Raw genomic sequence first — 14,678 nt, forward strand, 5'->3', positions numbered from 1 at the left:
GTCCAATACAATAACAGTGGATTACAGCTGAAAGAGCTGCAAGAAACATACTTTTTCTGAGGAGGAGTACTTAGGGAAGCCCAAAGTTAAGAGGAAATGAAAACAAGGACACTAGAGGAATTGAACAGGAGCACACAGCTACACTAAACATTAAACACAACCCAAGTCCTAGACAGATTAACATAAATCCTCACACTAAAACATATTTACCTCAGTTGCTATTACCCAATATAATCTATCCAGCTTTCAATAAAAAATTACAAGGCATGCCAAAAGGCAAGAAAAAATATAATCTGAAGGGACAAATCAATCATCAGAAGCAGACTCATATATGACACAGATGTTGGATATCAGACAAGGAATTTAAAATAAATATGACTCATATGTAATGACTCTAGTGAAAAAAAAGTAGGGAACATATGGATAATGTAAGCAGAGAGTTGTAATTCTAAGAAAGTATCAAAAAAAAAAAGCTAGAAATCAAAACCTCTGTAACAGAAATGAAGAATGGTTTTGATGGGGTCATGAGGGGACTAAAAATGACAAAGAAAGAATCAGTGAGCTTGAAGATGAGTCAGTGGAAATTTCCCCAACTGAAATGAAAAGAGAAAAAAGGATGATGAAAACAGAACAGAGCATCCACAAACTGCGGGACAATATAAAAAAGTGTAGCATATGCATCATTAGAGTGCCAGGAGAAGAAAGAGAAAATGGAACAGTGGAGCAGTGTCTTTGAAGTATTAATAATAATGACCACAACTTTCCAAACCACAGATCCAGGAAGCTTAGAGAATAGCAAGCAGAATAAATACCAAAACAAACAAACAAACAAATAAAAACAAAACACACCTGGACACATCCTATTCAAACTACAGAAAACCAAAGACAGAGAAAATCTTGAGAGAAGCCAGAAGTGGGGAGGAATGTAGGGAACACCTTACTTATACAGGAACAAGGTTGAGACTTACAGTAGACTTCTCAACAAAAACTGTGCAAGCAGGAAGAGAATGGAGTGAAATGTTTAAAGTGTTGAAAGGGAAAAAAAAAAAAAAACCCATCAACCTAGAATTCTATACTCAGCAAAATTATCCGTCAAAAGTGAAGGAGAAATAAAAACTTTCTCAAACAAAAACTGAAAGAATCCATTGCCAGCAATCTTTCCTAGAAGAAATGTTTTTAAAAGTTCTTCAAGCAGAAAGAAGATGATATATGTCAGAAATGAAGAGATATAATGTTACTTAAAAGTGGGCTTACATAAATTAAAAGTGTATTTTGTAAACTTCAGGGCAACCACTAAAACAAATTAAAAGATATAATTGATGTGCTAAAAAAAGAGATAAGATGGAATCACACAAAATGCTCAATTAAAACCAGAGAAGGTGATTGTTTAACGGGTGCAGAGTTTCCATTAGAGAAGATGAGAACGTTCTAGAGGTGGATGGTGGTGACAGCTGCACAACAGTGTGAATGTATAATACTTGATGTCTCAGTACACTTAAAAATGGTTAAAATGGTAAAATTTTATGTTGTGCATTTTTATCACAATACAAAAAGAGAAGAAAAATAACGGGAAACAATGGGAAAGAGAAGAAAACAATGGGAAAAAGAAACAAGGAAAATGCATAGAAAAAAGTTAAAAACTGGTAGATATTAATCCAACTATATCAATAACCACTTCAAATTGCCACCATAGCAAGAGGCTAAAGAATAAAAATCACATGATTGATCATATCAATTGACACAAAAAAAGCATTTGACAAAATATGACACTATTTACTATAACTGTCAGAAAACAAGAAATAGAAAACTTTTCAACTTGATAGAGAACATCTATGAAAACCTGAAGCTTACCTCATTATTAATAGCGAGAGACTGAACATTTTCTCCCTAAGATCAGAAATGGAGCAAGGCAAGGATGTTTTCTCTTGCCACTCCTATCAAAATCACACTGGAAGTCCTAGTTAGTACAATAACAAGACAAAAATAAAGAAAAGGAATACAGGTTTAAAAGGAAAGTTAAATTGTCTTTATTCACAGATGACATGATTGCTATGCTGAAAACCTCACAGAATCTAAACAAAAAAAATATTCCTGGAACTAATAAGTCAGTATTGCGATGTCACAGGATACAAGAGCAATATGCAAGTATCAATTGCTTTCCTATATACCAGCAATGGACAACTGAAATTTGAAATTAAAAAAATGCTATTACAATACACCCCCAAAATGGCATACTATGTAGGCATAAATCTAACAAAATGAATGTATATATGGAAAAGTACAAAACACTGATGGAAGAAATCAAAAAAGATCTAAATAAATGAAGAGAGAGTATGTGTTCATGAATTGGAAGACTTAATATTCTTCAGATGTCAATTCTTCCTGACTTGATACAGATTTCCATCAAAATCTCAGCAAGTTATTTTGTAGACATCAACAAACTGACTCTCGAATTTATATGGAAAGTCAAAGAACTTAGAACAGCCAACAAAAACAATACTGAAGAATGACAAAGGACTCACACTACCTGATTTAAGACTTCCTATAAAGCTATGACAATCAAGAGTGCGTGGTACTGGTGAAAGAATAGAAACACAGATCAGAAGAGAGACCAAATAATAGATCAAAGGTATTCAACTGAGTTTTTACACCGGTACAAAGGAAATCCAATGGAGAAAGAATAGTCTTTTCAACACAAAGTGCTGGATCAAATGAACATCTATGTGGGGGAAAAAATGAACCTAGATACATATCTTACAACCTACACAAAAATGTATTCAAAATGGGTCATAAGGCTAAATGTAAAATGCAAAACTATAAAACTTTTAGAAGAAAACCTAGCAGAAAATCTATATGACCTTCGGTTTAGTGATGATACACCAAATGCACACTGCGTGAAAGAAAAAGTTAGTTGATACAGTGGGCTGAAGGATGGCCTCCAATAGGATAAGTCCACATCCAAGTTCCTGAAATCTGTGAATGTCATCTTATTCAGAAAAGGGGTCTTTGGAGGATGTTGAGTTAAGGATCTTGAGATGAGACTATCCTGGATTACCTGGGTGGTCCCTAAATCCAATGCAAGTGTCCCTGTAAGAGAGATACAGGGGACATTTGACAGGGAGAAGAGGAGACGGGATGTGGCCACGGAGGCAGACACAGGAGTGATGCAGCCCCAGGCTGATATGACGTGAGGAGAACGGCATTTTACCTCTGTGGTCTTCCTCCCAAAACCCATAATCCCAGTCTAATCATAAAAAACACACCAGACAAATCCCAGCTGAGAAACATTCTACAAAACAACTGACCAGTACTCCTTAAAATTGTCAAGATCATCAAAAACAAGGGAAGTCTGAGAAACTGTCCCAGCTAAGAGATGGCTAAAGTGACATGAGGAGTAAATGCAATGTGGTCTCCTAGAATGGGACCCTGGGAAAGAACAAGGACATTAGGTAAAAACTAAGGAAATCTGAATAAAGTATGGACTTGAGCTAACAATAATATATCAGTATTGGTTCATCAATTGTGACAAACATACCCTACTAATATGTAAATAATAGGAGAAAATAGGAATGAGGTGTATAAGAACTCCCTGTATTATCTTTACAACATTTCTGTAATTCCAAATCTATTCTAAAATATGAAGTTTATTTTAAAAGAAAAAAATTAATGAAATGAACCCTGTAATGTATGACCTCAAATAATTAAAAACAAACACCCCCTGAAAAATAAACCTCCAAACACATACACTGTCCAAACATGACATAAACCAACCAGACACGTGCGAGGCAAGTCGGAAGAACCTATGTTGTTTACCCCTGTGTGGATGCCTAACAGGGAGGGGACTGGGATTAGGGTCTGGACAAGGAGAAAGACACAATCAAGATAATCTTCAAAGAGGATTTGAGCCCAGATGATGGTTGATGGTGAGCCATGACAGTGGGGACATCAGTCCCTAAGTCTGTGCACCTGAACTTCTGGAACAAAAGGAGGGGAAGGGAGAGCTCCAGCCAGAGGCTGCTAGTTATCTCTGCAGACACAGGGAACAAAAAATTCTGCCCGGAGAGTGTCCCTGCAGGTTGTGGGAAGGAAACAGCCTCACCTACAGCTTGTGCTGTCGGTGGAAGCTGTGAAGCCCTAGACTCGGGCATGTGGCGCAGAGACAAGAAGTGAGCCTGCTGCTGCCAGCCCCACCCACCTGTCCTCGGGCAGCTTATCGAACCTGCTGCATCTCAGTTTCCTCATCTGTAAAATAGGCAATTAGGGATAATAATAATGACGACTTCTGAGGGTTACTGTGAAGATTAAAGGAGGTAGATGTATAGGAAGCAATTATATGGTGTCTGACACATGAAGTCTTGCTAAATGGTCACTATTACCATTTTAAATGCTTTTCCACATCCGATTTTCCCCTTAGGCCAGATCTGTCAGTTATTTCTGGCAGGGAATATGTTTCATTGCCTGCCCCGCCTGCAGCTTGCTTCTCAGACCTGCTCCTCCAAAGGGCCACCTGCAGGACCCTTCCCTGGCCCCACTCCCTGATGGGACAAGGACTCTGACTCAAGTGAGCCGGCTGGGTCAGGTTCTCTCAATAATTTAGCCTCAGAGGCCAGCGATTTGAGCCAGTTGGTAAGAATGCACTGGCCTTATACAAGCTCAACGAGTCAAGGTCTGGGAAGCCAAAAATCACCCAGTTATGGGGGAGCAGGAGCAATGTGGGTTGCAGAGGGGAGGGGAGCCAGTGCTCAGGGGTGGAGAGAAAGATGGTGACAGTGCCCGGGAGGCCGAGCTGCACTTCCTGAGCTTCGAGGCCATCTGATTCCCCGTCCCTTTGAATAAAACACCTTTGCATTTGAGTGTTTTGAATGGGTTTCTGTTTCTTATAACCAAGAGAGCCCTGACCGAAATGTTGACTCACAGGCCTATTTCGCCCACCAGACTGGGACGCGGTCTACAGTCCTGGCAGCCAGCATGGTTCTGGGTCAAGAGCTGCTTGTTAAGAGATGGATGGATGGAAGGAAGGAAGGAAGGAAGGAAGGAAGGAAGGACACAGAGACAGGCCTGTCCAGGCCCTCACCCAGTGCCAGTGTCCCTGCATACAGCCTCAGCCACTTCCCCTGGCCTCTGGTGGTCCTTTGGTCTGAGGAACACGTCCCTACATGTCCCAGGATCCCAACAGGCTCATGGAGAAGAACTTGAGTTAGAGCCTGGAGCTCCCCGAGGTGCAGGGGTGTAGGGAGAGACGTTGCTGACCACCAGGACATTAGCCCAGAAGACACTCAAGGAGGCTGGCTGTTGCCAGGGGACAGGAAAGGGCACCCACTTTGTTCATGTGCCAAGCCATGTGCTCTGGCGCCTCGCACAAGCCTTCCCACTGTGGCCTTGAGTTCACACTGCAGGTCCTGAACCCACCAACCCTCAGGCCATTTCTCCCCCTCCCCTGCACTGCCCTGGACTGCAGCAGGGCTGACCCCGTGGCCACATTTCCCAGCTTCCTGCTAGGTTCAGCCAGTGGCGGCAGGAGATTGGAGGATGGGGAAAGGGTGAAGCTGGGACATTTATCCTCTTCCTTCTCTGCTTCAGATCGTGCCCTGGCAAGGGCCGTGTGTGACCACTGGACCAGCTGCCCACGGTTCCAGCCCTCGCCGGGTGGCCCGACCCCCACACTTCAGTCACCACCTCCTCCTGGGGCCCCTGCCCACCTTTGTCTTCCTGCCAATCTCTGGGTTGCCTCGTCTTCCCCCACCTGGCTTCTAAGCTCTGCATCGTCTGTGTGACCAATTCCCTGCATTAAAGTCACTCTGCTTGAAATTCTCTGGAGGTTTCTGTCTCCTGGCCAAACCTGTGAGTTTGGTACTGAAAAAACAGAAACACAGGGAGAAGCCACTTGCCACAGGTTGCACAGCTAGTAAGTGGTGAAGCTGGATTTGAACCCAGCTCTGTCTGACTCCAAGGCACGTTTCGTCTGCACACCTCCTTCCACTGCCTTGAACACCCATCCGCCCTCCAGAGGAGCTGACCTCACTTCCACTGTTAGGGACAGGAAAACAAGTGAGAGGTAACGGAAATCAGAAAACAGAAAGGAGAAAGCAGTTAGAGAAAAACAATGAGGAGGAAATGGCTGCAGAAAAATCTAAAGAGGGAAAGGTTATTTCGGTCTTCAAGAGTGGGGCAATTGGGCCATGGAACACTGACCACCCGTCAGAGAATGGTTACAGAACTTTCCCCATCATACAGATACGAGGAAAAATTACTGGAACATAACCTTTAAGTCATGCCTAAACATAGAAAGAATCCAGTCCCCAAAACAGTGACGTATGGCTCTGAATAGTTACAACTAACCTTTACCTAAACCCAACACATTAAAGGAAAAACATAGAAGTAGGCAGTGTTTTCTCCACTCGCAGAGACAGACCTGTTTCCCCTTAGGAAATATCTTTTGCTTTGCACCCTTAAACTCGTCTTACGATAAATTCTCCACGCATGCTTGCTGAGTGTCTGTCATCTCGGTCACGCAGGCCAAGGCTTGTGATTCCCCTGAGCCTGGAGCCCAAGAACTGGGGCAACACTTCAAAGTCCAGTTGTGGATGGAACCATGACACCACCTGCACCTGTGCTGCATTAGGAAGGGGGCACCGCCTCTGAAGCCCCCCTGGGTGGAGACCCCAGGCCATCTGGCAGCGGTCGCTGGGCTCCCCATCAAGCCCAGACGCGTGGCCCCGTCCGAAGCGCCATTCCTGATGCTGGCAAGTGTCTGCCCTGCTCCTCTCCCGGAGACGGAGGGAACAGACTGTTCCAGTGAGACTTGAAAAGCTGCCTTTGGTTGACTCACTTCATCATCCCCTCAAAGAAGGTCAATCCTCTCACTGGCAAAGCGAGAAGTGAGTTATTTTTTCCCAGTGTGTTTCTCACCGCTGCCTCCACTCCGCGAGGGACTGGATGTTTTCCGTTTGATAAAATCTTAAAGGATCCAGATCTTTGATGCTGAGTGTGGTCCCGGGGAGCTTGCGGGAAGCACAGGATCCCAGGCCCCGCCCAGGACTGCTGAGCCAGGATAGATATTTCAACAAGATCAACATCCCCAGATGATTCCTGTGCACGTAAAAGTTGGAAAAGCGCTGGGCTAGACCCTTCCATAGATATCTACTGGGCACCTGTTAGGTGTCATTTCATACTAGTAATATATCTTGTAGGGATGCAGTGGGAATTAAATGAGTTAATACATTACAACAGGGCTTGACATACAATAAATGCTGTATGTTTTAGTATGATAATCAACATTATTATAACTATTTGCTGGACCTCAAATCAAGCACTAGGGGGCTCAGAAATTACTAGATGGATAAGACACAAAGCTGCCTCAAAGAGCTCTTAGGCTGGCAAGAGATGTGCCTGTAAACCAATAACTCTGATCAGATACAGCCTGTGCTATATAAAAGTTGCACACCAAGCTACAGGCCCTAAGGTTGGGACAGTACTCTGTGATTTGGAAACAAAAATTCATACATGATATCACTTGAGCATAAAACGGCTTTATTAAGTAAATAATATGACTGTTACTACCTCTATAGAAATTGAACTCAGAGGGCAATGCCCAAGGTCACAGAGCAACTGGAATCCAGATCTTACAACTCCAAATCTAGTGTTCTTTCTCCTGCACCCCATGCAGCCTCTCCAAGAGAGAGGGTTCTGCCCATGAGAAGGTCTTGGAACCTTCAAGGCAGAAGAAGGAAAACTGCCACCGAGGAACAGTATCTTAGATGACCTTAGAACATGCTCCTCACTTTGCAGTCCTCATTGGAGGACAGTAGTTGGGGCTGAAACTAATGTCGCTCCTTCTCAGAAGTTACTGACAAGTGGAAAGGAAGCCCCGGCCATCTGTAGGAGTGCAGGATTATTCTGTCCATTTTTTTTGCTTTTTGGGTCTTGGTGGGTTTTGGGATTTGGGGGCAAGTCCAAGCAACCCCACTGTGCTGCTAATGTTCACTTTTTAGAAAGCCGGTCTTGGGCTCCTTCTCCAAGCTCAGCTGAGGGAGCTGGGTCCACAGGACACAACGTACCACCGCCAGTTCAGGGTCAGCACATGGAGTACTCTCAGCGGGCTCTTCTAGGGGTGGGTGGACAGCAGCAGTTCTCAAAGCCTGGTCCCCGGCCCAGTGGCTGTAGCATCACCTGGGAAATTGTTAGAAATGAAAATTCTCCAACTCTGCCCCAGATCTACTGAGGCAGGATCTCTGGGGGTGAAGCCCCAGCATGAGGTGTATTAACGTGTCCTCCAGATGATTTTGAGTTTGAGAACCACTGGCAGTGCTGCCTTCCTGCAATGACGGGAATGTTCCGTATCTGCCCTGTCCAACACTCACATGTGTCCACTACTCACACGTGGCTATTAAGTAAGCACTCGAATGTGGCTAGAATGTCTATGGAACTGAATTTTTAATTTTATTTACTTTTGATTAATTTAAACTTAAATAGCCACACACGAGTAGTGGTATTCTCTGTCTTGCAGTCAAATGCATTCTAAACGACACATTTAGTTTCCCCATTTCTCCAACGAGGATAATACCACCAGGTGCCTGTGCAGACGCAAGATTTACAAATGCTACAGCATCCGTGAGAGCGCCCTTTACCTCAGCGGCCTAGAAGCTCCCAGCTTTAACGATCCAGGAGGGTGGGGGCGCTGTTAGTCCCTCTGTAACCCACAGACAGATGGTTTAACACCCAAGGGGCTTCCTGTGGGGGGAAGAGCCCCCCAATTATGTGGACTTTCCCTAATCCTGAACTTGTTACACAGATCTAATTAACGGAACTCAGAAAGCCAATTTTTCTCAATTACAAATTTGATAAATTTAAATGTTCTCAAATAATTTAAAATGTAATTACAAACAGTGCATTTGGCTCTTTCCAATACTTCAAATACCTTAAACAGCAGACAAACTCTTCAGAAACACAGTGGTTGCACAATTTATTACTAAACTCACACTTATGCCCACTCTAAAGCAGCCACCGTCCCAGGATTACTGCTGCATTTATTTATTAGTTATTATTTATTACATTATGTTTGTTTCATCATAGGGCTTCAGTAATATTTTCTTCCCTTCCAGTGTGTGTGTGTTGGGGTGGTGGGGTCATTAGTCTCACCAGACCCAAAAAACAGAGAACACGTTGTCAGACAAGCTGAGGACACAGCATTTGGTTATTGGCCAAATGACTCTTGGCTGGGACCTGGGACCTGAATGTAAAATGTAAGGTGAGTCAAACATGAGTCCCAGGTCTCCAGGCTGGGTCCCTTTTTATAAGTTTCGCTTGTGTCAGTTTGGGAATTTTAAGCATCTGTCCTTTGATGAATTTTTTTAAAGTTTTAAAATTTTGTGTCTTCCCTAATATGATATAATGAGGACACTTTGCCTGTGAGGTCTTCTTCCCCTAAATCCATCACTCTGTGCTAACCAGGAGAAAAACATCACACAAACCCAAGGGATGACCTACAAAATACCCAAGCAGTCAGGACTCCTCCAAACAGTCGAGGACACGCAGAACAAGGAAAGGCTAAGAAGCCACCACACATCAGACGAGACTAAGGAGACGGGCTGATTGTGAGCAGCATGGTGTCTTGGATGGGATTGTGGAAGAGGAAAACGACATTAGTAGAAAAACTGATGAAATCTAAATAAAGTCTGGAGTTTCGTCAACGCTAACATCCCAGTGTTAATCTCTTAGTTTTGACAAATGTACCACGGTCATGCCAGAAGTCAACATTAGAAGAAACTGGGTGAGGGATGTACTAGAACTCTCTGTGTCATCTTTGCAACTTTTCTGTAAACCTAAAGTTATGCCAAACCGAGTTTATTTTTTCAAATGGTGTGTTAGGCTGGGCTCCCCCGGAAGCAGACACAGAGACAGGAGGTGAGTGGAAGTCGTTCCTTTGGGGGGTAGTTCTAGGATTCACCTGGCAGGGAGCAGGGATGGGAGACAGGCGAGGGGAGAAATCAGCATGGTGGGTGGCATGCAGGGGACCACTGCAGGGGACTCAGGCCCGCCCGGAAATAGGGGCAATAAAGGAAATAACAGCTCAGAGTATTCACCATTCCCATCAGCTAGTGGGTGAGGGCCGCCCAGGGGCGGCAGGCTCGGTGGCCAGGGACGGCCACAGGCAGAGCTGCAGAGCTTGCAGTTGGCAGCCGCCCAGCGACAGGCCAGAGGACGATGTGTGCCCAGGGGAGGCGGATGCGACCTTGACATCACCACCACTTTCTGAGTCTTTTCCAGAACTGAGTCTGCCTGTCAACACCTCCTGGCTGACAGCATCCAACCCATTGTCCTGTCATTTATGAGGCATTGACCTGGCCTGATAATATTATTTAAAAACTTCCATATTCTTTATCAGAATTTTATTTTAACTAATATAAGACCATGTAAAAATTTCATCTCCTACTGGAGGAAGGATGGAATCTGCAGAGAGAGCTCTCCCCCTCAGGACATTTGAGTATGTTGTCACTGGGAGCATTCTGTCACACCCCTTGCTGCCTGTGTACTTCGTGTGCCCACCTATGCCGTTCAGCTGCGGGTCCGTTTCTGCCTGGATCTCACGTGTGACCTCCAGCACTCACCAACCCTTCCTGTCCTTGCTACTCTATTTATCCTGGGATTTTTTAGTTTACGCACAGTTCCTGCTGTTTATTCGTTCCTGCTTATGCAGGAGGAAACCATGACATACTCCATCAGATACTAACCAGGAAGATAGAGGTCACTGTAATAATTTACACGGAAGGAATTTACCGAAGGGAATTGGTTATATGGCTGAGAAGCCAAACGGGGTGATGAAGTGACCCAGGTTTTAGCAATAGCAGGAAACTGCTAGCACCCTTGGGCTGGTGGGCCAAAGAAGGGGAGGGAGAGGGTGCTACTAGAGCCCAGGGGCTGGGGTCCCCCAGAATAATCTGGTGCCATGGTGGCTGCAACAGGACAACACTCAGAGCTATGGCGGCGAGGCAGGGAGGGGATGCAGCCAGTGCCAGGGTCTCTGCTGGGGACGGAGCCAAGCGGGGACACTCAGCCTGGCTTTTCCTTTCCTCCCACCCTTCAGCCTCCTTCCCAGCTGGCCACACCCAGCCGGGACCTGTCGGGGCCAGTCCCTGCGTGTGCGGAACAGAGGAGGAGAAGGCGAAGGACGCATCTGAGGCTCACACACACCTCCCCAGTCGTGATGAACAGTCACGCGCTTTATAGAAGAAACAAAATCCTCACACCTATTAACACTCCCTTACTCATTAAACTACAAAGTAAATATATCCTCCTCCTCCTCCTCCTCCGCAAATGATTCAACTACCTTTTTATACAGCATTAGACTAACTTTTCTCATTTGCAGACTGTTAGGAACTCAGGGCCTTCGTGAGTTTGCTCCAATGAGTCACATTATTAGATGGTCAAGTTGTCAGACTTGTCTGTGTGAGCACCTCTGGGATGCCCCTGGCATCCTTGAAAGCATTTTCCCTACTGGCCACAGCAAGATGATCCAGAACTTTCCACCCTGATTTTCTCCTGCCCCAATACATGGAATCAGCAGAGTCCCAATTTCACCATAGAGAACAAGTGTTAAAGATCAAAGTCTGGCTGTAAGGGGTTTATTCTTGGTAGTGACAAAGCTGGAAACATTTCTTTTTTTGAGATTATGAATTTGTGTTGATAGTTTCAATTCAGCATAATGTCTTGGTGATCCTCACTTTTTAAAAAAATAGTGTATAAATTAGCCAGGTGTGGTGGTGTGCGCCTGTAGTCCCAGCTACTCGGGAGGCTGGGAGGGGAGGATCGCTTGAGCCGAGGAAATGGAGACTGCAGTGAGCTGTGATTGTGCTCTCCAGCCTGGGAGACAAAGTGAGATCTTGCCCCCTCAAAAAATTGCATATTGTTTCCATGACCAAGACTTTTGCTTACCTGGCCTTGATGGAGAATTGCGGAGAGTATTGGCTTCAGAAAGGACAAAAACATAGGCAGAGTCTTCTGCAAAATGTTGGGGATGAACACCGGGAATGAATGCCTGCCAGGCACTGCTCTGCACACATCATCTATTATCTTACTTAATCATCACAGCCCCCTGCAAGTAGGATCATCATGCCCGCTTCACAGAAAGAAAACAGCCTAGAGAGGGTAAAGTGAGAGGGTCCTGCAGTACCCAAACCCGGCTCATCCACCTGCAGAGCCCAAGCTCTTAACCTCTGCACACACAGCCAGGCGGTGCCCATCCCGTCCCCAGATGAGCCTCCTACGCTCCCACTGCCCAGCCCATGCTCTTGGCTCTCCCGTCCCATGCTTGGAACGCATTCTTGACCTTCAGATTCCAGCTCGAATGCTCGTTTCTGTGCTTCTCCCTTCTCGTGCATCTCAGCACACATTAGAGCTATATGTGTGTGTGCTCATGTGTGTGCATGTGTGTGCGTGTCCCTCAGGGCAGCAGTCCCCAACCTTCTTGACACCAGGGACCGGATTCATGGAACACAATTTTTCCATGGATGGGGTTGGGTGGGGGGTATGGAGGCGGAGCTTGGGTGGCGATACGGGTGCTGGGGAGCGGCTGTAAATACAGATGAATGTAAATGAAGGGTCTCTTGCCCACTGCTTACCTCCTGCTGTGCGGTCCGGTGCCTAACAGGGCACTGACCAGTATCAGTCCCCAGCCCAGGGATTGGCGACCGCAGCCTCAGGGCACACCCGCAAGGGCAGGTTCTGTGTTTCGTTCATCTTTGTACCCAAAGTGCGCAGTGCTTGATGTGTAGCAGGTGCCCAAGTCACACTTGATGCAGGAGGAAAGAGGGAAACCTGGCTATCAGCCGACTCAGGGAAACGCTTCCAACAGTGAGCACTGCGGAGGGATCCCCACCCCCACCCGTCATTTCCTACTTATTAAAAGGGGCCTCCCCCCACTGCATCTTATTATGCACCCTTATTAGATGGCTGCTTTTCTTAAAATAAGAGTCTTTATCTGCTAAGGGAAACAATAGCCTGATTTGCTCCTCTCTTCAAGGTAACAACCTGAGAAGGCAATGAGAAAAACTAGAACAGGCTCTAGGACCAAGGACTTGTGGTCACCCTTCAGGGGCCTGAGTGCTGGTGAGAAATCCCCGCAGACCAACTGGGCTCCTGCTGGCTTGAGCACACTGTCTGCTCCAGCTCACTCGCTCTCTCTCTTTCTCTCTCTCTCTCTCTCTCTCTCTAACACACACACACACACACACACACACACACACACACACACGCGCGCGCGCGCGCTGCCTTGGCAATCAGTGGTTACTTAAGAAGCCCGAATTCAGCCACACTCCCTCCAATAAGAGATTCTCTGATGACACAGGGGCACAAGCAAATGTCTCCCAAGCTAAGCCTGTCGTGCGTGTTGCTTTGAAACTGCCAGACACGTGTGAGCCCCGCCGCCCGCACCCCGCCTTCCAGCGCGTATGCCACGCAGCATGGTTAGTCAGGATTCCTCCTCGGATGTAAAAGCTGTGGACGTTTGGGCAGTGCCGGGGTTGGCATTGCCAAGCCTGCTTTAAGGAATGCGTAATTTACACTGAGTGGTCCTGCCGACCGCCACAACCGCCACGGCTCAAGTCCTTGAAAACAGTCCCTTCCCTGCAATAGGTGAGCCCCCTCCACCGCCACTGCTACCTTGTTGACACTATCGACTCGGGCACAATGCCTATATATGTGCGGAAAAGCTCCCCAAAGAAATTATTAGTGTTGGCATAGCAACAATATGGTAATTGTGCCTTCCCTAAAGCAGGCCCAGCAGGGCCACTACCGGGCTGGTCCAGTTACTGTGCTCTTTCAAATAGAAGAAAACTGCATTCCTTTGCCTAGGTGGTATAGCTCAGACTCTCCCCTCCATGTGACCCAAGTTAATAAGGTTTAGGTGATTTTTTTCCTGCTACTGGGCTAACACAGAGGAACACTAAGACCTGACCCATAAGACTGTCTCTATGTGAGGGCATTGAACAGAAAAAAGATCATTATCTTCTTCCTTTGTCTTCCACCCCTGTAACCTCTCCAGCTGCATCTCTGAAGTCTAACTCGTCAATGAAGGAGGGCTCCTAAATTTGGGGAGGGGCACAGCTTATAACAGTTAGCACTCTGGGATGCAAACAGCTGAATTAAACAAGAAAAACGACTGTCAGCTGCACGTGAGGACATCCAGAGAAGGGGGCTTAGGGCTGGGGGATTTTGTGGCTTGAGGACAGAACCAAGGGCTCAGGGTCTTGCCAGGTGTCTGCTGTGCCATCCTCAGCAGCAATGTCATTCCAAGACTGGACCCCTGTGTGCGTGGCTACCAGCATCCCAGCAAAGGGGGAGAGAGACAGACAGACAGACAGGGGGAAAGATAGAATGAATCTGGCTTCTCATCTCCCCACAAAATGAACAACATTTTCCCAGAGACCTTCAGCAAACCACTTCCTGCATCTCCCTGGCAGAATCAGGGCACATGTTTATTCCGGAACCTGCCAGTAGCAAGTTAACTGTGATTTTTCTCCCATGCATCCTGATCGTTCTTCAAGCTGAAGTTAATTATTCGAACTGAAGTTCTGCTACCCTCTGTGGGAGGGGTGGACTGGATAGTGCAGAAGCCACCGTCACGTCTCCTACATGAGCACCATACGTTTCCCCACTGCAGCCTCCCCTTAGTCACCCTCAAG

Source organism: Lemur catta, chromosome 1, assembly GCF_020740605.2.
Source record: "Lemur catta isolate mLemCat1 chromosome 1, mLemCat1.pri, whole genome shotgun sequence".
NCBI classification, from domain to species: domain Eukaryota; kingdom Metazoa; phylum Chordata; class Mammalia; order Primates; family Lemuridae; genus Lemur; species Lemur catta.